We start from the raw sequence: 20,675 nt of genomic DNA, 5'->3' as shown, positions 1-20,675 counted from the left end.
GCCATGTGTTTAAGGGTTGGAACACAGGCTAAAACAATACAGGAGCTTGAGGATTATCTAGTACAGGGCTTTCCAACTGGCAATGCACTAGGGGTGTGCGAAATGGGCCCTATTCGATTCAGATTCAGCCTGAATCAGGGGCAGTGATTTGATTCGGATGACTGTCTCCAATTCAATTTGACTGAAGCTGAAGATCCAATGCTGATTTGGAGAATCAGCGATTTGGCCATAGACACAGCTTTAAATAATTTTTCCACATACTTCAAGGTACCAGGCATGGCTTGTGATCGCTGCATGCTGGGACAGATGGAGCGTCCCACAGGAGCACAGGGCAGGGGACATACTCAGCGGCAAACCTGGAAGTGGACCGGAAGTACTTCCAATCCACTTCTGGGTCTGCCAGGGAGTGCTATAGGGGTCCTGCCACACCTCTCTCGCTTGGCAGCTGGCCACGGGGAAGACCCCGGGTGCCCCCCTGAGACCCAGAAGCCAAGCTGGAAGATCATAGGCCCCAGTGCACTCCCCGGCTGGACCAGAAGTGCTTCTGATCCACTTCCGGGTTTGCTGCTGAGCACGCTGGGGATCCCCCCACACTCCTGTTGGACACTCCATCAGCCCCAGCATCTCTGCATTCACAAGCATCCTAGTACCTTGAGGTATGCAGAAAAAACATTTAAAGTTGTGTCTATGACTGAATCTCTCCGAATCAATTCAGAGGGTTCTGATTCGATTCAGAGAGATTAAAGGGTCTCTTGATCGGTTCTGATTTGGAGATTCAGCCACCGAATCGGGCCGAATCATCTCCTCTGAATTGAATCAGGGACCAAAGCTTTGCACAGCCCTACAGTGCACAGGCCACATGTGGTCTGTGAGAGGTTAAGTCAGGGGCAGGCAATTATTTTGGCTGGAGGGCTTCTTAACGAGTTTTGGCGAGCTGTCAAGGGCCACAAGCATAGCCCCACTCCTTGACAGGTACCGTGCCCCCGATTGCCATCTTGGTACTGGAAGTCCTGGCCCCTGACCTTTGCTGCCAGAGGTCCCTGCCCTTGCCCTGGAAGTACTACTTTTGGGAAGAGGGCTTGCCATCTTGGCACCAGAAAAAAACCGGGGTTGTATACTAAAAAATCTAACATCCATAATAACATATTTTAATTTTATTTTAAAAAGAGTCATTTGTCCTGATTTGTGTGTGTTTGCATTGTGTATAAAGAGGTAACTGCATAATAGCTCAAAATGAAATCTTACTCTTGTATATTGTGGGGAGGCGCTGCATGCGGGTACCTGCCAGCACCATGGGGCTGGTGCCAGCAGCTGCCTAGAAATGCAGTCCACCATGGAGCCACCCCAGCCCCACTGTGTGCCCAGGGGCAGCAGGACACACCACTGTGGGACAATGCCTGGGCCAGGTGGGACCAAGGGACTCGCCACAGGCTGGACAAAGCCCCTCCATAGGCCAGAACTGGTTCGCAGGCCATATTTTGCCCACCCCTGGGTTAAGTTGTCCCCTGGGCTTCTGCATTTCTGCCTTTCCTTCTCTTGCTCTGGCTGCAGCAGTAGCAGTCTGTACACAGTATGGCAGGGCAGGAACACCCACACGTGCACATTCACACTTTAGCTGGGAGAGCATCTGTACAACATGTAGCCCTGGAAAACCATGGATCACCCTAGTGAGACCTTAGTGGCATGTTGCTCTGGCTGGTACAGCCCACAGTGCAGGTGTTCCCCAGCCATCTGCAAGTTGGACATCCCTGATCTAGTATTTCCTCTAGAAATCGTGATGGGATCAGAATAGGTTGTTTACATGTCAGTAACACCTGGTGTTTCTAGCCAGGATTTGCATCCCCATTGTGTTGGACCCTATACAAATGCATACGAGGATACTGTCTCTGTCCTAAAGAGTTTGCAATCAGAATTCATAAATGAATCAATTGGTATGGAGTTTTTTCGTGTTGTGCTGTGGCAGTCGCCTGTGAGGTTCAACTAAAGCACAATTATGGCTAGTTTATAACTTTTCCACTAGTGGCCATGCCGTCCTAGCACAAGATTTAGTTTTGTACAGTCAGCTTTTAACACTTCTTAACTCTAGATAAAAGACCCTTCCAGTGCTTTCATGTTGTTTTAAAAAATTTCTACCATTTAACAGAAGTGGCACTATACTTCCATAATAAGAATATCAAACATATAGAAAAACATATGGCAGGAGTAAGTCTATGCTGTTTATGCTGAAATTGATTTGGAATTTTTGCACTTGGTAAACTCTGTAACAGCTGCACCTAAGCATGTTTTGTGCTAATGCCGCTTGACTCATTGCCCACAAAATCCAAGTCCTTAAAAAAAATGTAGACTAATTTAATTGCAGTCCAAGTAAATGAAAAACAAGGATCTGGCTGGTAATGTACACTTCAGGATTAAATACTGGACCAAGAAGACAGTTCTTGCCAAAACTTACTTTCTTATTCCATTAATTTAAATACCCATTTAAAGAGGATGCATGTGGTGCTTAGACTCACTTGAAAATATTTGTTTCCTTTTAATTATATGGGAAAAGAGGGAAAGGTGGGTTTGGCTTGATAACTTATATTCCCAGTTCCATCTCCATGTGGGATGTTACAATGGGAGGCAAAAAGCACCCCACAGCGAATGCCTTTCAAAAAGCAAGAGGATGCCTTTTGCTCAAGTTTGTATTTCAGCAATGGGTGCGTCTCTTTTGGCTGATACATTTGTTTTCATCATCACAATACTTTGTCTATCTCATGAGTATTTAGTTCAGCTTGTAAAGTGCTCTGATTTCCTTCTTCGATAAAAGCACCCTTTAATTCTGCACATTTCTATTCTGTAATTATTCTTGCCTTTAAAAGGAAGAGAGAGGTAGTCAACTGTGTTAGCTTGGAGTCGGGCAGAAGCCAAGTGAGGGTGACACTTTAGGGCGCATCCATACATGCAGGCATGTGCACTTGTAGCAGCTCAAATAGAAGCAGTGCAAATTTGAGCTGGGGCTTTTGCCTCAGCACACATGCCCAGACATGCACTTTGGTGTGGGGCAAATTGTGCAACTTGGGGCAAAATAACACTGTCTGGCTTATCCCGCATCTGCAGCCAGGGAAAGCTAGAGGCTGGGACCAGCACATGTGCTGCCCCAGCAGTGTAAAAAGCTGCCCTGGCAAGTAGCTCAGGGCTACTCATTCTCAGGAGCTTCTGAGACCTGGCCACTTGGTACCTGAAGACACTACCCCTTGTACCAGGTGGACTGCTGAAGCAGCCCTGAAAGTTCTCTGCACCTTCTACCCACTGCAGCAGTCTGGCAGTGGGGGCTGCTGCCTGACTCTGACCTGCTGCCACCTGCGGCAGCACGTGGCCCCAAGGCTGCACGCTTGCCAGACCCGGATGGGGACCGCATGACTAGTAGAGACATGTGCACCTCTGGGCCAGCCGCCAGTGGGCTGTGCCTGCACAGTTGGCCTTTGTGCAGTACTACTGCTATTGGTGCCACCGCCCAGCCATCTAGACAGCTATTGCCCAGAGGATGTTCTCAGTGTGGTGGCCTGCTTTGAACTGTCAAAACATGGCCTCCTGGTCTCAAGTGGCCAAGAGGTCATCCACCTCCAGCTGGGTCCTGGGTGCCAGCTCTGAGCAGGCTTCTCTTCCTGAGTCCTGCTGCTTGGCTCACTAGTAGGAATTTTGGTGTTCCCTATTTAAAAACTGCAAAATCCCTGATAGAAAAAGCCCAGAGTCACTCTTTAAAATACCCTCAAATCCCTGTTCTTCCACAAATGAAACAAAAGACTACTAGACATGTATATGTAGGGAGAGAGAGATCGATCAAATCAGTTGGGCAATGTATTATTGATATATTTACAATTTTCAAGCAATTTGGAAACCTACCAGTGCCTCTATCTTCATAATAAAATAAATTCTAAGTATCTATACAATTTGGCATTGTCTTCTGGCTTTTTTGTCATAGAAAAATCAGACTGCTCCTACCCCCTTCACTCACCAGGATGTGTAGTGCTAGGCAGCACTGATATGCCAGTGCCTTCCCCCTGCCCCTCCCTCTCAACCCACACACTTCTCCTCACCCCACCCCCCCTAACTCCTAACTCACAGGGCCAGTTATGTGGGTGAGGGGTTTGTGGGTGGGTTGTGGGAGGACTGGGTGTGGGCGGGCATATGGGAAGGGCACAGCCCCCCCTCACAACTCACGAACTGCCGCCCAACAGGGACTACAGTCCCCCACCCAGCCCCAGTCCCTATTTGCTTCCCCCGATTGTCCCCCCCAACCCAGTTACAGCCCCCAATTGCTGCCCCACCCGGCCCCAGTGTCCCTGCACTCGCCAGTAGTAGCAGTGGCCATTGGGGCCTCATAGCAGAGCCCCCCCCAACAGCATGGGCCAGCAAGAGTTGGCTCCGGTCGCCTGGCACCCACGCTGAGCCAATCCCTGCTGCCCTGCAGTGTGCATAAGGGCTCTGCCATGAGACCCCAGTGACCTCGATGGCTGCTGCTACAGCCAGTGAGTGTGAGGATGCTTGGGCTGAGCAGGGAAGTGATTGGCGGCCAGAACTGGGCAAGGGACTGAGTGGGACTTGGGACCAGGCAGGGAGGGCTATCGGGGGGAGAAGGGGGCTGAGGGAGGGCAATCAGGGGCCTGGGGCCGGGTGGGGACGCCCCCCATAGACCCCTCCTTGCTCCAGCCCCTCCCTCCCACTTACCTTTCACGGAGCCTGAGTCCAGGCGCCTGCAGCTTGCATACTGCTTGACCTGCATAGGCAGGTAGTGTGCTTCAGCACCGGGGCAAGGCCCAGGCATAAAGACACTCTGGCTGGCTACCAGAGTGGCTCTGTGAAGGACCTGAGCCTCCGGTTGCCTCAGGGCACAGTCCAGGACTGTGCGCTGCCATGCTTTTTTCACCCGGGTTTTATTTTGGTACCTGAATATGCAAATTTTCTGCCCCTGCACAGCACAGGGAAGGTTTTTTTGTTCCTTCACATGCATCTTGCAGCATCTCAAAGGGGTTTGAGACTCTGCAGGAGGCACACACGCACTAGTCTGGACGTACCCTTAGGGGCTAACTTGTTCAGAAAGGCATAAGCTTTCATAGGGGGCAGACTTCATCAGATGGTAAAAAGGAAAGAAAATTATTTAAGTGACATAAATGTTGCAGTGTATATGGTATAAGTAACTACTGCATGCAGAGGACTAAATCAAAAAGGATGTGGAGAAGCTTGAGAGAGTCCAGAGGTCCCTTCCAGCCCTAATGTCTATGAAATCTATGAAATCCATAGTCTGTATAATTCATATAAGGGGCTAGCTGTACAAGGGTGCATGGGAAATTAATCAAGCTATGAAGAAGATATATGTACGTTAAAGTGCATTTCTTCCCTGCCTCCATGTGGTTGACTCCATTCAGGATTCAAGTGACCTAACTTCTCTGTAGCTTACTCCCCCAAAATGCTTTACTCCCGAATGGAGAAACGCATGTTTGCTAATGCTCCTCAATTTATCGCCTTAATACTCTTTGTTGATTTGCCGTGCTTTTCCTGAGAGCTTCCATGGAGATGAGTGAAGATCTCAACTTGAGGAAACTAGGTCTATAGTAAATTCGGTTATTTTAGTCTTTACTAGTCATAAACTAGGCAAATTTCTAGTCTATATCTTTTTGGAAAATAGATCTTATTTCTGCATACATTGCAGTTCTCTCTGTGTATACAGCATGTGACTTCAGCCATGGCTATGTTTTACAACTGGAGGTGGTGAGATCTGTTCAATGACAATATTTTCTAAGTGCTGGATGCTAGATTATTTTATTTCCTTATTAGAAGTATATGTTTCCTTTCCCCAAAATACTCAGGGTAGCTTACAGTAGGAGAGAAAATCTATTAGAAACAAAATATTAAACTAAAAGCAAATAAGCTCCCACCCCACTCCACCCAGGAGGGAAAAAGGCAAATTCAGAAGCAAACTACCCCACCCCACCTGCTCCCACTTCCCTTTCTCGGACCAAATCCCCCTCTACTGAACCCAACCTTGTTTCCCAACTCACGTTCAATAAAAACAACAATTTCCTCCTCACCCATATTCTGTAACATCCAGGGCCGGATTAACCCTTTAGTGGGCCCTAGGCAGACAAACTTGTGGGCCCCTACTTAATAGTGTATATTTATATTACTTTTTTAGACAGTAATTATAATACGCAAAATAAGCACAACTGGGCCTTTTCTTCATTTACAGCCCTAGGCATGTGCCTAGTTTGCCGATGTGTTAATCTGGCCCTAGTACCATCCAACTTCCTGTCCCCCACCTCCTTCCTGTTCCTTCTAAGCCAAACCCCACTTTAAAAGGGGGGTCTGTGTCTGTCTCCAAAACTCATTGGTTGTCCCCACAAGGAAAAACGCATCATTCAGTCAAAGCAAGAAACAAAAACAAAACCCCCATCAATTCACCCCATTTCAGTCCCTGCCAAAGGGAGCCTTTGAGGAGACCCACACTCCCTTTTAAAGTTGTTATTGCTAGTCCCTGACTCCAGGATAACTGTAGCCTTTTTTTACACAAAACTATACATGAAACAAAGGATTTCTTTTCACCTGAGATTTGAGTCAGCCAAGGCTTGTGGAGCTGACTGTGCACATTGGTAAATAATGCATTGAATTCATGTAAGTAGGATGGCATCTCTGCATATTTATAGGTGAAACAGTTTAACATTAACCATGCATATGCAATTGTTTTTGTTCATAAAAGTAGCTCTGACGAATTAGGTTTTTAGATAAGTGTAAGAATTAATTTTCGTAATATGTTCTGCAAAATCATAGTCACCTTGTGTGAATATATAAAAATGCATTCTGTTTTGTCGTACTGAATGCTGATTGTAGTGAGCCCTTTACCAAAAGAAAATGCTTTCCTATAGAACGACTCAAGAGTGTAGCTGTTCTGTACTGTTTAGGGAGCTGTAGTCTACCAATTTAACACAGATTAATAAAGACAGCAGATAATCTAATGGAAACCTGAAGTTTGAAAGCTGCTGTGGCTTTAAGGATATTTCTTTTAATGTTATTGTCTCATCCTAGAAGAAGACAACCACTTTCTTGTATACTTCACTGATGTGAGGTATTACTATTTTTAGGCTAATCTATTGATTTTTTTTTCTGTGTCTCAAGTTAATAACTAGTTCTATCTTTAGACAATGTAGTTCTTAAAATCAGATAATGTAATTTTGCTCTGTGAAGCCCCATTTACCTATGTGTTGCTATATAGATAATAAAACAGTAATTGCATGCTTTGTAAAGCTCACAAAGAAGTACAGCTCAGAAATAACTAGTTTTGAATTAGAATCACTTTGAAGGTTCAAATGTTAATTAATTTATGGAAGGCCTCTATGAGAGGATTTTTGACAATCATCTAGCCCTGCAAATTACCTCAATTCTGATGTGGGGGATCAGACGGAAATAAATTTGGAGACTATACCCAACCATTCCCCTGCTAAAACATTTGAATCCAGAGTTCATGTTTTCATTCCCCTCTTGTGCTACTAGTTCTTGTTATCCTGCTTTATGCATTAATAACAAACATGAGGAATTCTCATAACTTTCCAGCAGGAGATGGATGAATCCAAGGTAATGATGCTAATTGATAGCAAATACAAGATTATTTACAACCTTATTAAATTCTGTGGTAAACCTTATTAGATAAGTGAGAATGGAAAGCAAGCCCTGTCTGCTGACTACAAAAATCTAATTATTAGAAATATTTTTTCCTTCTCAAATAGCTTGTTGCTTTTCTTTCTGCAAAATCTAAATAGAAAAAAAATAGTGACTGTAAACCTGGCAGTGCAGAATATGGTCCAGAGAGCACATATTGGATAGCATTACTATATCCTGTATGTCTGGCCATCTCTTCTATACAGTACACCATGAAATACTGTATAAGGCATTTTAAATTATTCTTAGCACCTTTCCTTTTGTAGCAGAGTACATTCTCTCTTCTGTTTGCATGCTCTCATCGAGTTGTAGTAGCATGGCATTTCTTATTTTGAGTGTGCTATCCACGTCAGTTTGATTTTTCTCAGTGGTTCATAGTCTCTGATATTTTCTATTAGAATAATGTTGTCTATCATAATTGCCCTGTCTTTGACTCCAGCAATTTGCTTTTAAACTTACTTGGATTGCAATGGATAGTAATTTCCAAACATTTTCTAGTATCTACTAAGGTTTTCCACCAGCCAACTTGAACATAATTTTTATAAGGACGTAGGGTTGCCTCAGAACTACTGGAAATTGTTGGGTGATTTTTCCAGTACTTAATCAGATCTTCCAGTCTTCCTTTTCAGGCATTCTCTATATCCAACGCATTAAAATCAAAACAAACCGGGAGCAGAACTCTGATTCCAAGTTCAACCCCTGATGATTTAATGTCACTTCAGTCAGAGACAATTGTCCATGTCATACCTCCTTCACCAACACCTGGAACTCTTCAACTACCCTTTTTGAAGTTCTGTGTGCACAGTCCAGTTAATAAACATTGAAATACTTGTAGCTTCATGTTCCTTGTGGTGTTTGGATGTTTGAACAACCTGAAGATTCAATAGAAGGTTATAATGATTTACTAATGTTGAGGATAACTTTCCTTTGAAATTATTCTAATAAGGGGATTTCCACTGTTTGCATTACTGTACCACCTAGTTGTGGACCAAAAACCCCATGCACTGTACACACACAAAACTGAAAGGTAGCCTCTTTCTTAGAGACTTGCCTTTACATGTAACCAGACCTCAGGAAGCACATCACTTGTACAGGTACTCAGAGGAAAACATTCATACAGGATAAGCTCTGCAGAGGCTTTGATTGATACTGCCATGCCATAATCCGTTAACATTTTTCATCTTAAACTGAAAGAATATGAAATGGGTGAGTCTGGTTGGCTTTCTGTCCCTAAATCATTGTTATGTCAAGGCTCTGTACTAGAATACCTTAGTCAATAGGTATCATTGGATAAGACTAGCATCCACTCTTGGGAGATGGCTGAGAGATTATTTCACAGAAAGAAGCTTGACATTTGAGGAGTGTAGGGAATACATTATCCCATCATTATACGTTCAACGTGCAGTCTTTGTGCAGCCGCAGGTGGTCTACACAGTTGCATGCACACAGAGCTGCCGTGTTCAGCTCAGTGACAGAAATGTTTTTCAGAAATTACAGGGCCATAGTTGTAAGAAAAATGAGAGCAGCAGGTTTTCCTGAGACTCGTATAAAAAAAGGATACAAAACAAGCTGGAAGCATGTAGAAATCATTTCTGTTACTGATTTAAATGACCATGAAACAGTAATTATATCACGAAATACTGGCTTGCAAAATAAGGGGAGAATGATTTAAATGCTTTGCTTAAACTCCTAGAAACACAGAATATAAGTTGGATTTTCTCCTCCTAAAGAATAAAAGATGAGGATGTGTAAGAAATAAACAGACATTTATGCTGAACAATTGTCTTCAATTTTTCATAAAGTATTAGTGGATCTTTATATGACACTCTATAACTAAATCATTAAAGGTAATGCCTAGCAGGTTTATCAGGTAAAATTCCTGCTTCAGACTTTTAATTAACTGATGAGCTTAAGTAGCTGAAGCACACTATTAACTGCATTTAGTTAATTGGTTAATGCAAGACTTGATCCTCAGCAGTAAATGTCATGAAGGGATAAACCCTAGATGGGTTGTTAGCTGAAGTTACAGGACATTACTTCATTGCTTGCTATTGTAAAAGCAGCTTTCAGACTTGAGTTTTTTAAGTTGTTATGTATTCTGTCATAGAATTTGTAACCATTTCATGTTGGAAATTTTAGTGGTTTTTTGTGCTAGAACATCACATTTCTTAAGTGCAGTAATTGAAGGAATCTCTATTTTGAGATTTACAACGTATCAATGTATGTTTGTCTAGTATAAGTTCCATACTTTCATGGAAAGCTACCAAGGTTTTTGTAACAAAGTATATTCCAGAGCCCACCTTGAAACCACCTGGCTACTGAAGCTAGTACAGAATGCTCTTATTAAGCAATTTCACACTAGAAACGTTTCATTAGTAATCTGGGGGCTGCTTGCCGAAGGGGATTTCCAGCTAGAATTCAAAGCATTAGGGGCAACTTGTAAAGACTTGGACACTTTTGGAACTACTTATTGAATAGGTTTATTCCACTATGCTGTCACAGTTTTGATCATAAGAGGTATACAGACTGGAGTCCCTTAGCTACAAGAAACAGCTGTCAGCAACACATTTTCTCTGAATGTGTTGCCAGACTTTTGGCAGACAAAGTTCTTTGGGTAAATCTGATATCTTTTATTAGACTAACTCAAATAGTTGAATAAATTCTTCTTTGCAAGCTTTTGGGTACAAATACCCTTCATCAGGCTGAGGAAGCATCTGCAGTTGGTCTGTAGAGCACAGACCAACTACAGATGCTTCCTTAGGGTATTTGTACGCAGGGCGTTTGTACCCAAAAGCTTGCAAAGAAGGATTTTTCCAATTATAGTAAAAGTTCCATTAACCAGCACCTTACAAGCCGGCATGCTCTATTAACCGGCATGCCGACTTGTAAAGTGAAACCGGAAGTGCCCACTGTGGCACTTCCAGTTTCTCTGAGCCCCCATGGCCCGGGGCATAGCAGACTGCATGGGGCCCACCTCCCTGTCCTGCAGGACCCGTGGGAGGGCCAGCAATGCCCTGGATGCGGCAGGAGAAGCGGAGGCTCAATAAAGCAAGGATGGTTGTTCGGGCCACTCAGTTAAGCGGCATATTTTGTTATCCAGCATTCCCCATTCCTGGGGAATGCCAGATAACAGAGCTTTTACTGTATTTGAGTTGGTCTAACAAAAGATATCAGACTTACCCAAAGATCCTTGGCTGCCTGTGCCCGTAGACCAGGGGTGGGCAATTATTTTGGGCAGAGGGCTGTTTACTGAGTTTTGGCAACTCATCGAGGGCTGCATGACAGGCAGCCACAGGCAGATGAATATTAATTTCCTAAATTTTTGGGGGGCCCTGCAGGCCGGATAGAATGGCCTGGCAAGCCACATCCAGCCCGCAAGCTGCATTTTACCCACCCCTGCCTTAGACCAACATGGCTACAAACTGAAACTTGCTAGACTTGGAATTCAAACTCCACATCGTCATTCTTAATCTTGGCTTTCCTCTGACCTTGTGGTGAAAGGGGGCTGAAGATTGCAGAAGTTTGGGTGTACTTTTTTTGTTTTGATTACTGAAGTTCCTTCTCAAACTAGGCAGTCTTCAGATTTAAAAGTTGACGGCTAAATTCAGCATGCATTACGTTGTACTGATGTCTGTATTGTATACTGGCTTCTAGAATAACTACCTTCATTACATACATTGTGGAAGAGGAAAGGCAACTGCCGAAGAAGAAAAAATACTTTGCTAAATGCATGTACCTTAATTTCTAACTGAGAATGTTGTGTTTTGTTTTTAAAATGGAATTGGTGCTGAGTATTAAACTTAACTTGGTGTGTGGCAAAATGTAGACTAGATATACACCAGATGTTCCTGTCTGTCATTTAATTGAATTCTGAGGATTCCTGCTGACCTGCTTCAGTGTGTTTGAGACTCCGAAGTAGCTGATGTCTCTGACTGTTATGCTACTCTAATTTGGGGTCAACATAAAAGCACAGCTTTCTTGAGACTTCCAATGAATTTTATTTTCATCTCACTGAAAGCATACAGAACTGATGGTTAGCATGTCCATGCAGGGAAATGCATTTTAAAATGCAAGTTTATACTGGGATATACATTATATATCAGCTTACAGTAAATGCCAGTTATTTTTTTCTGTTAAATCCTTTTGCTTGTAGCTCACAAAAATAATTGTTGTGCAACACTTTAAAGAAAAAAAAGTGGTGCCTGTAACAACAGACAGAAAAATCCTGGACTGGGATGACATTCATTTGCAACAGGAAGTGGTCTGATTCCTGACTTCAAATCTGCACTGTATAAACTAGCAGATGAGGCAAGTTTTATGCTGTTGGCTTTGAACAGCAAGCAGGCAGTAGCGTGATCAAAATAAGCCAGGATACAATTTACCAGTCAGTGTAACTCCATACTCTGCTCTGCCATCTGAGGTGCCTAATGTTTTGCAGTTACCTGAATATATGAGAAGATATAAAAAGCTTTTAGGTTTGTTTGGGGTTTTGTTCTTTGTTTTTGTTTTGTTTTGAAACAGTGTTCTTGGTGAAGTTGCTGAATTGCACTTTTCCTGACAACAAGAAACTGAAAACATTAGATAGTTTTTGTCTAAACTGTATGTAAGGTTTCCCTTAAATTCCCAAAGAGGTTACAAGTTATACCGAATGAATTGTGCTGTGTCTGATAATTTTTTTTTTTATGAGGGAGCCTGCAATACTCAAGACTAAATATAAACCTTCTCTCCAGCAATGAGAAATGGTATACATGGTTTTCAGTGTAGCTCAAAGCCTAAGTACAGGCATTCAAAAAGCCTGAGCCCAAACTGATTCAATCTTTGCAGGTTAGTCTACCCTGCATAGACTGAACCGACAAGCAACTGAATAGACATTCACTTTTGATTCTGGAAATGCAGTCACATGCCTGTAGTGCTTCAAGCTAGAAACTGGGGAGTGCTGGAGCAGGCATCCCTTCCCTTCAGGCTGGAGGGAAGCTGAGCTGAGGGTGGGCTTAGCCAGGCTCTGGCATGCTGAGTATGACTGGGGAGGGGTTTAAAACCCTACCCTGGCCTGCAGGGACCCCAGCCAGGATCTGCCCAGCTTTTCACCGCTGCTTATGGCTCAGCATGGCCTAGGACCCCACCAAAGCCCCACTTCCAAGCCCCTGCTGTGCCTCCCCAGCTGCCAGGACTGGAGTTTTGCAGCTCGGGAGCAAAGGCCAGTTCAGGAGGGAGGTAGGGGAGCGAAATGGCCCCCGGCCGAGGTGGGGACATGCACAGAGAAATTGCAGCGGCTCCATACTGGACGTAAGCCCCACTGAGCAGAGGGATCCCACCTAGGGGGGCAGAGAAGGGGCAAGAGTATGTTGGCATTAGCCTGGGGTATTGCCGAGCATACAGCTGGGGAAGCAGCTCCTGCCCAGCGGCCCCTTCTACCTGCTGGAGAACTGCACCCAGACCAGCCACAGCCCACACAGTAGGCTCGCCCCCTCTGCCCCAAGCACTATTACTTGTGTCCCCCTGGGCTGCCAGGCACTGAGCTGGGTGCACCTTTCTCACTCGACAGTGGCGGCACAGCATAGCTCCATCTCCCAGGTGTGAGGCAGTACCCCTACAGTTTCCCTGCTGCCGCTGCCACTGTCAGTCCACCTGGCAGCCAACTGGAATTTCGCGTGGGCAATACCTACCAGTACGGCCAAGGCAGGTCCCTCTGATGGTGGCAGTGATAGGAAAGCCGTAGGGGTAGTGCCCAACGCGTGACACCTGGTATACCATGCTGTGCTGCATTGCTGCCACCAGGTAGAGGAAGAGTGAGCAAGGCGCACTTGGTGGCCAGGGGAACTCAGGTATAGCACTCGGGGCTGAGGGGGCTAGCCCACGCCGTGCATGCCATTCTGGGAGCCAGGACCAGCCCAGAAGCCAGTCTCCAGCGGATAGAAGGGGCCACCAGGCAGGAGCTGCTCCCCCAGCTGCATGCTCAGCTTGGCTCGGCTCTGTTCCAGGCTAGCACAGACGCACTTCCCCACCCTGCCACCATCTGGGTCCCTCTGCTCAGCAGGGCTCATGTCTAGGATGGAGCCACCGCTGTCACAATCTCTGTGCATGTCACCACCTGGGCCTGGGGCCATTTCACTCCCCTCCTTCCCCCCAATCTGGCCTTTGTTCCTGGGCTGCTACAAGCAAAACCCCAGTCCCAGTGGCTGGGAATGTGCAGTGGTATCATCCCTGGCTGGGGCGGGGGGTGGGATGTTCAGGGGGTCCCAGGCTGAACTGAGCCACAAGCGGGGGGGAAAAGCTGGGCTGATCCCAGCTGGGGTCCCTGTTGGTGGGAGAGGGGAGGCAGGGGGGTTTAATCCCTCTCTGCCTGAGCCTGCTGTCCCACACCCCACCCCCTCCATTCTAGTGGAGAAAAGTCTGACGGAGGCTGTTCCGCCCATGCTGGGCAGACTGGGCTGCATCCCCAGCGCACCCATTCCCTTTTCAGCCAACTATCACTGCTCCAGCTAGAGAACAGAGGGGCAGGGCCAACCCTGCTCTGTTCCAGCAGACAGCACAGCCTAGGCCCGCAAAGCATGCTGGGATGCTGGAGGACTGTGATTTAACTTGAACCAGGGAGGGTTGTGGGACAGAAGTTCCATAAACTGGTTTGACCTAAATCAGTTAAGTCTGATACTGCATTCAACCAGGTTTATCTTAAACTAGATTCAGCCATGTTGTGTATCAAACTTATGTTCTGTTACAGGTTTAAAACAGTTTCTGATGGCTTAAACTGGTTTATGTGCAACTTCTGTCCCTAGCCAAAGCGATTGCTCTATGTTGGTCATGTTTCAGAGAAGCATGGGCTTGACATGGACCTTCATGACTGTCGTTTAAAGATGTTAAAGGATTCAAGGGAAGGTTCTGTGCAACTCTTACTCTGTTTTAATACCAGAATTCTTGCAAAGGTCTGGGCAGCTTTGGTTTTGTTTGTTTTTTTCAGTGTCAGTCTAGGATTTGTATAGATCTACCAGTTGCAACAGTACGAGCACTTTTGTAGATAGTATTAAACAGCACTCTACTGAAAATGCCTTTCTTTGCTAACACTTGCATCACAGCATTAGTGAAGCTGCAGTTTCCAATAACAAATCTGAAAAAAGGTGCATCTAAAATGGCTGCTATTGCAGCATATATGTATACACTAGCGGGGGGGCATCAGGCAGTTTATGAAAAGCTTGGTCTGGTTCCTATATTACTGATTTGTGCTCAGAGCTTCTTCATCAGTATCTTCCCCGTTGTGGCTCAGAACATTCCTGATTCATTTGCAGCAGTATGTAAACCAAGGAGTAAAGGCCTTGATATCTTAATTCCCACAAGACAGTCACTCTTAACGGTTGCAATCTCTCAACAGAAATGACTTGAGCTTTGTACTGTATGATAAGTGGGGAAGATTAGAACATATCTCCTCTCTTATTCGTTACATGGTCAGTTGGGAGGCAGCCAAGCCAGGGGGCCTTAAAAATACTCCTAATGTTCTCTTAAGCATAACTTTACAAATTTAATAATAGAAATGCTAGAATTAGCATGGGGAAATACAGCTCCATGAGGGAGTCTCTTAGAGCCAGTTGGCTTTTGAGCTCACTTCCTTGAAATGCTCTTTAAGTGACATGACGATGAATTGTGCCTTTGATTTTTACAAATGGAATTGGCCTGTCCTATAAATACATATTCAAGGCATTTGTAAAATTTGCGTCCTTTAGCCTTCAGTACTGCAGTGCTCATCCTTGTGAAGTCTTGGAGTCCCAATTATCATCCTTATTTAAAAAAAAAAACCAACACAAAACTGGATAGTTAAACTATACAGAGACTGGTGCTTTTCTATGTTCTGGCTCACCAACTTGCTTTCTTACAGGAGGTGGTTTTGAAACAGTTGTGTTTGTGACCTCTTCTAAGCTGTTGAACAGTCTCTCTGCACCTTTATTTCTTGTTATGGAATTGATACTACCTTCTTCAAATACAAATCTGCTGTTCATAAGCAACTCTTCACGCTATGCTCCTTGTTTTCTCTTTGACAAAACCTCACAAAGAGGCTGGTGGTGGAGGTGCAAACCAATGACAGTTTCCTCTCCTTGCCGCATCACACTTCTTCTCCCTTCTCTTCCCTTGTGCTTTATATCTCATGATGCAAAGGAAGCCTTTGAGCTGATTTCACAGTGATTTAGTGTTTTGTATGTAGTAGGGAATGAGAGAGAGACTTTTTTGGCTTCTAGCTCTCCTTGGCTGCTAATAATTAACAGTGGAAATTACATTTTATTCACCACTTAGCAGCCTCCTCCTTGCACTTCCATAGCAGTGCCTGTTCAGCATTGTCCATCAGTTCTGAGAAAGGTGAGCAGCTGTCTTTCTGGCAAACACAGTACTGCTTGTGTGGCTGGCTAACAGCATAAGGATGGCATGGATGATTGATTCCCTCTTCTGCAGGGACTGTGTACATCATTTAACACCAGCACATGTAGTGTCTGGCAGTCTAGTCATGTAGGAGTTCAAGCCTTGTTTCAAGTGCTTCAGTCCATTGTCTTCCACTGGCTCTTCTCTTCAGCCTTTCACCTGCTTTTTTAAAAAAATTATTGTTGGTATTTCATAGATTTCATAGACATTTGGGCTGGAAGGGACCCTGGAGGATCATCAAGTCCAGCCCCCTGCCCCAGGGGCAGGAAGTCAGCAGGGATCATAGGATCCCAGAAAGATAAGCATTAAAATGTGTTTTGAAGGCATTCAGAGTGGGTGCTTGAACCTCTTCCAGCAGCAGTCTATTCCAAACCTTGGGGGCTAGGACAGTAAAGAAGTTCTTTCTTATGTCCAGCCTGAATTGGTCGTGGTAGAGTTTGTGACCATTTGATCTTGTCATCCCTTGGGATGCTCTGGTGAACAGACATTCCCCCAGATCCTGATGAGCACCCTGATAAACTTACAGGTGGCCACCCGATCACCCCTGAGACTGTGTTTTTCTAGGCGGAAGGGTCCCATGGCTCTCAGCCTCTCATCATAAGGTCTGTTTTCCTGACCTCTGATCATGCACGTGGCTCTCCTCTGGACTCTCTCAAGCTTCTCCACATCCTTTTTGAATTGTGGGGCCCAAAACTGGTCACAGTACTCCAGCTGCTTCCTCATCTAGGCAGAGTATAAGGGGAGAATGATGTCCCGGGATTTGCTTAGAAGCATCTATGGATACAAGCCAGCATTTTGCTCGCTTGACTAGCCACAGCATCACATTGAAGGCTCACATTCATCTTCTGGTCAATCATGACCCCCAAGTCCCTTTCATCTGTAGTGCTAACCAGCGCAGCACCGCCAAGCCTATAAGCATACTACAGGTTTTTCCTCCCAAGGTGGAGAACCTTGCATTTTTTGGAGTTGAACGCCATCAGTTGGTGTTCTCATTCGCCCACTTCATGAGCCTGTCAAGATCTGCCTGGATCACCTTCCTGTCTTCAGGTGTGGATGTTCTACCCCAGAGTTTGGTGTCATCGGCAAACCTGGCCAGTCCACTTCTGACATCAATGTCCACATCATTGATGAAGATGTCAAAAAGTATAGGACCTAAGACAGCCTAGAGGGACCCCACTGGTGACCACACACCAAGACAATTGGCCTCCATCAATTACCACCCTCTGGGTCCTACCGCAGAGCCAATTCCCCAGTCAGCGGATAGTGGTGAGCTCGAGGCCACAGTTAGTTCCACCAAGAGGTGATCATGTGATACCAAATCAAAGGCACTTTTAAAGTTAAGATATACCACATCAATCTCTTCTCCCTTGTCCAGGTGATAGGTCACCTGGTCATAAAAGGAAATGAGATTCGTCAAGCAAGATCTACCCACAAGAAACCCATGCTGGGTATCCCTCAGTATATTGCCTTCAGCTAGTCTGTTAAGGATGGCCTCTTTGATAATCTTTTCCAAGACCTTCCCCAGGATAGAGGTCAGGCTGATGGGCCTGTAGTTTGCTGGATATATTTCTGTCCCTTCATTGAATATAGGCATGACATTGGCCCTTTTCCAGTCTTCAGGCACTTCACTAGAGTGCCAAGAGCTCTCAAAGATCCATGCCAGGGGCTATGATGCTTGCCAGCTTCTTGAGTACCCTTGGGTGTAACGTGTCAGGGTCGGCTGACTTGAAGGTATCCAGCTTGTCAAGGTGTTCCTTCATGAGGTCAGCTTCTATGGAGGGCAAGAAATCTCCCTTGCCCGGGCCTCCCTGACCCACAGTGAGCAGGGGTGTCCCATGGAACTGGTGAAAAACTGACACAAAGATGGAGGTGTTTTTAGTTGCAGGTTCACCTTTGTTAGAATGATGGCTCTGAGGTCATAAACAGCAAATAAATTGGTGAATATCATTTATACATATACTGATGAATATTGCCTCCAACTGTGGTAAAGAGTACCCCAGGATAACACCCCCTTCCTCCTTGCTCCCACTCTGTGCCCACCAGATGTTGGAAAAACATGTAATGTAGTTGCTATTAGAGTTGCCCTGGGCATGTGCCAAAGACAAGCTACTCTGTGCTTGTCTGATATGTGGTGTGCACAGAGCAAGAACAGATGGTTTGGGCTGTCATGGCGGCACCCCATAGCATGGGCAAAGGCACTATGGACAGACATGCCTTGAAACATTTTACCAGGGCTGGTCATTTTCACAGTGCATCTCATCATGTGGCTTATGTCTTCATAGCATGAATTTTCATTCTTTTAGTCTTAAATGTCATTATAAATTAATGGAAACAGTCACTTAAGCTGCCATCCAGAAACACCTTTTCATCTTCTGTGTTCTGTCCCCCATTCTCCTACTCCTCATTCACTCTCTCCTAAATAAAACAAAATCAGAAACCCCTAAATCTGGGGCTTCTAACCTCACATGCTGACTAATCTATGAGTCTGTGTGGCATTTGAAACACTCCTGACTTTTCTCAGTAGAAAGTCTCTTGTGTCTTATGTATCTTTTCTTCTCCCAGGGAACCTGTGGAAGAGGGCACCACTTTGGGTCCCATAGGATCTCCCTGAGTACATCACTGTTTTGAACTCCATGTGGTAACTCTTAGCACCTGGTGAAACTAAAACATGAATAAAAGGGAAATTTACAAGTGCAACATTTGTTAAAACAGTTAGGGTTGGAAGGGTTTAATTAGTGCCCATGCACCATCCAAAACACGATACTTTTGCAAAAAAATCCATGTCTTAAAATTCAGCGAATGTTGCAGTTTTAGATGTATATAGCTGAGGGTTTCAGCAATCCCTGTGCTGCTCTGGAATCCTTCACCACTTGCTTTGTCCTTAGTTAAGTTGTCAACCTGATGTAGACAACACTTTCTATTTCTCTTATTCTTCTGTATAAGATTTGACTAGTTGGGGTATGGTTTCTGTTTTTTCTTCTCCCACTGCAACCAATGTGACATAATTTATTTATTAGTGGAGTTGGACCAGAGGAAAAGATGAGAAAATGATCAATTCATAATGCAGTACCAACTTATACAAGTTTATGTGAGGGGAAAATTGGACACAAATCTACTTAAAATAAAGAGTGATTTGCTAAAAACAAATGACGTTCAACAACAAAGAAAAACATATGAGATTTATGATTTTTAAATTTCTGCAAGAAATCAATGGCCAATTCTTCTTTTCACAGTTGTTTTGAACTCAAAATACTTGTAAAAATAACTGATCAACGTAAAAGCAAGAGAATTGTGTATTCAAACATTATTCATATTTGTAATTGTTGAGTAACTGTTTAAAGACATAGTTAATCTGTTCTCACCGATCTCTCTTTTTTGTACTAATAGTCCGCTCTCTTTCAAGTTATCAGAGTTAGGAAAATGCAGTACAGGTTTCCCTCGATTTTATGCAGGTTCTTTATATGCGAATTCGCTCTTATGCAATGAGCATATTTAGATCCATAATTTGTTATGTGAGGTAAATTCACTCTTATGAGATCAGCATGCATGCCTCCCTGCCCAAGCAGGTAAGTCTGTGGGGGGAGGAGAAAGGACTGTGGCCCCACTCACCCCAACACCGGCTGCAGCGGCCCTGGGAGTGGCTGGTGCCAGCTGCCTGCAGCCACTGGGCTGCACCATGCTCCGCCTATCCCCCCACACCTGGGCTCACCCCAGCTCCTGGGCTGTGCCACGCCATGGTGCAGGTAGCTCGTGTTGGCTGCTCCCAGGGCTGCTCCAGCATGGGTTGGGATGAATGCAGACAGGTGGAGCCTTACCTGGCAGGGGAGACACCATGATCAATCAGGTGGTTTTCCCAGGGTAATTGTCTCTGATATGTCCTCCATAGGAGGTCTATATTGAACAGATTCTTTTTGATATTGGTTGGTGGACCTGGAGCGTGCTCCATCCACTCCATGCATTGACCTGGTATTGCAGTGCTTCCAGGACCGGTGCAAAAAAAAAAAAAAAAAAGGAGCCCCAGGAGGCATGGGGGGCAGCACTCACCCCAGCTCCGACTGCAGCGGCCCTAGGAGCAGCCGACACCAGCTGCCCACACCAGGGCACGGTGCGGCCCAGGAGCAGAGGTGAGTGGGGATAGGTGGAGTACAGTGCAGCCCAGTGGCTGCAGGCAGCTGGCATCGGCCACTCCTGGGGCCACTGTAGCCAGAGCTGGGGTGAGTGCTGCTCTGTTCGCTTCACTTTGCTGCTCGCTCCCTCCCTCTCTCACCACCATGGGAACCTATCCCTATTTGTTACATAGTACAGTAGGTTCGCTTTATACAAATTCGATTTATGTGCCATTCTCCGGGAACATATGTACAGCATAAATTGAGGGAACCTGTACTTGCTGTCTAATATATAATTGTTTTATAAAGCTTAAGAAAACCTGCTGTGCTACATGCTATTTACCTCCATTCTCCATTGCTTTCAGTATCAGCAAGCTCCCCTGCCCTGAAAGCCAGTCTTATAAGCAAGCTCTGTTTCACTTCTTCCTTACAATTTGATGGACCTCATTGAATCCTGTCCTTTCTTCTTTCAAGGTA

General features: G+C 45.0%; 1 protein-coding gene and 1 pseudogene across 1 annotated transcript in view; both read left to right on the top strand.

The window, feature by feature from the left end:
- Positions 1–20,675, top strand: part of UBTD2 (ubiquitin domain containing 2) — a 91,974-nt gene that overhangs the window by 19,914 nt on the left and 51,385 nt on the right. The gene's annotated exons all lie outside the window — the stretch shown is intronic.
- LOC149856314 (U2 spliceosomal RNA) lies at positions 19,920–20,092 on the top strand (annotated as a pseudogene).

This window comes from Crocodylus siamensis, chromosome 10, assembly GCF_052110815.1.
Source record: "Crocodylus siamensis isolate JL-2025a chromosome 10, ASM5211081v1, whole genome shotgun sequence".
NCBI lineage: Eukaryota > Metazoa > Chordata > Crocodylia > Crocodylidae > Crocodylus > Crocodylus siamensis.
The sequence above is the reverse complement of the archived record's forward strand: the minus strand, read 5'-3'. Positions and strand labels throughout refer to the sequence as shown.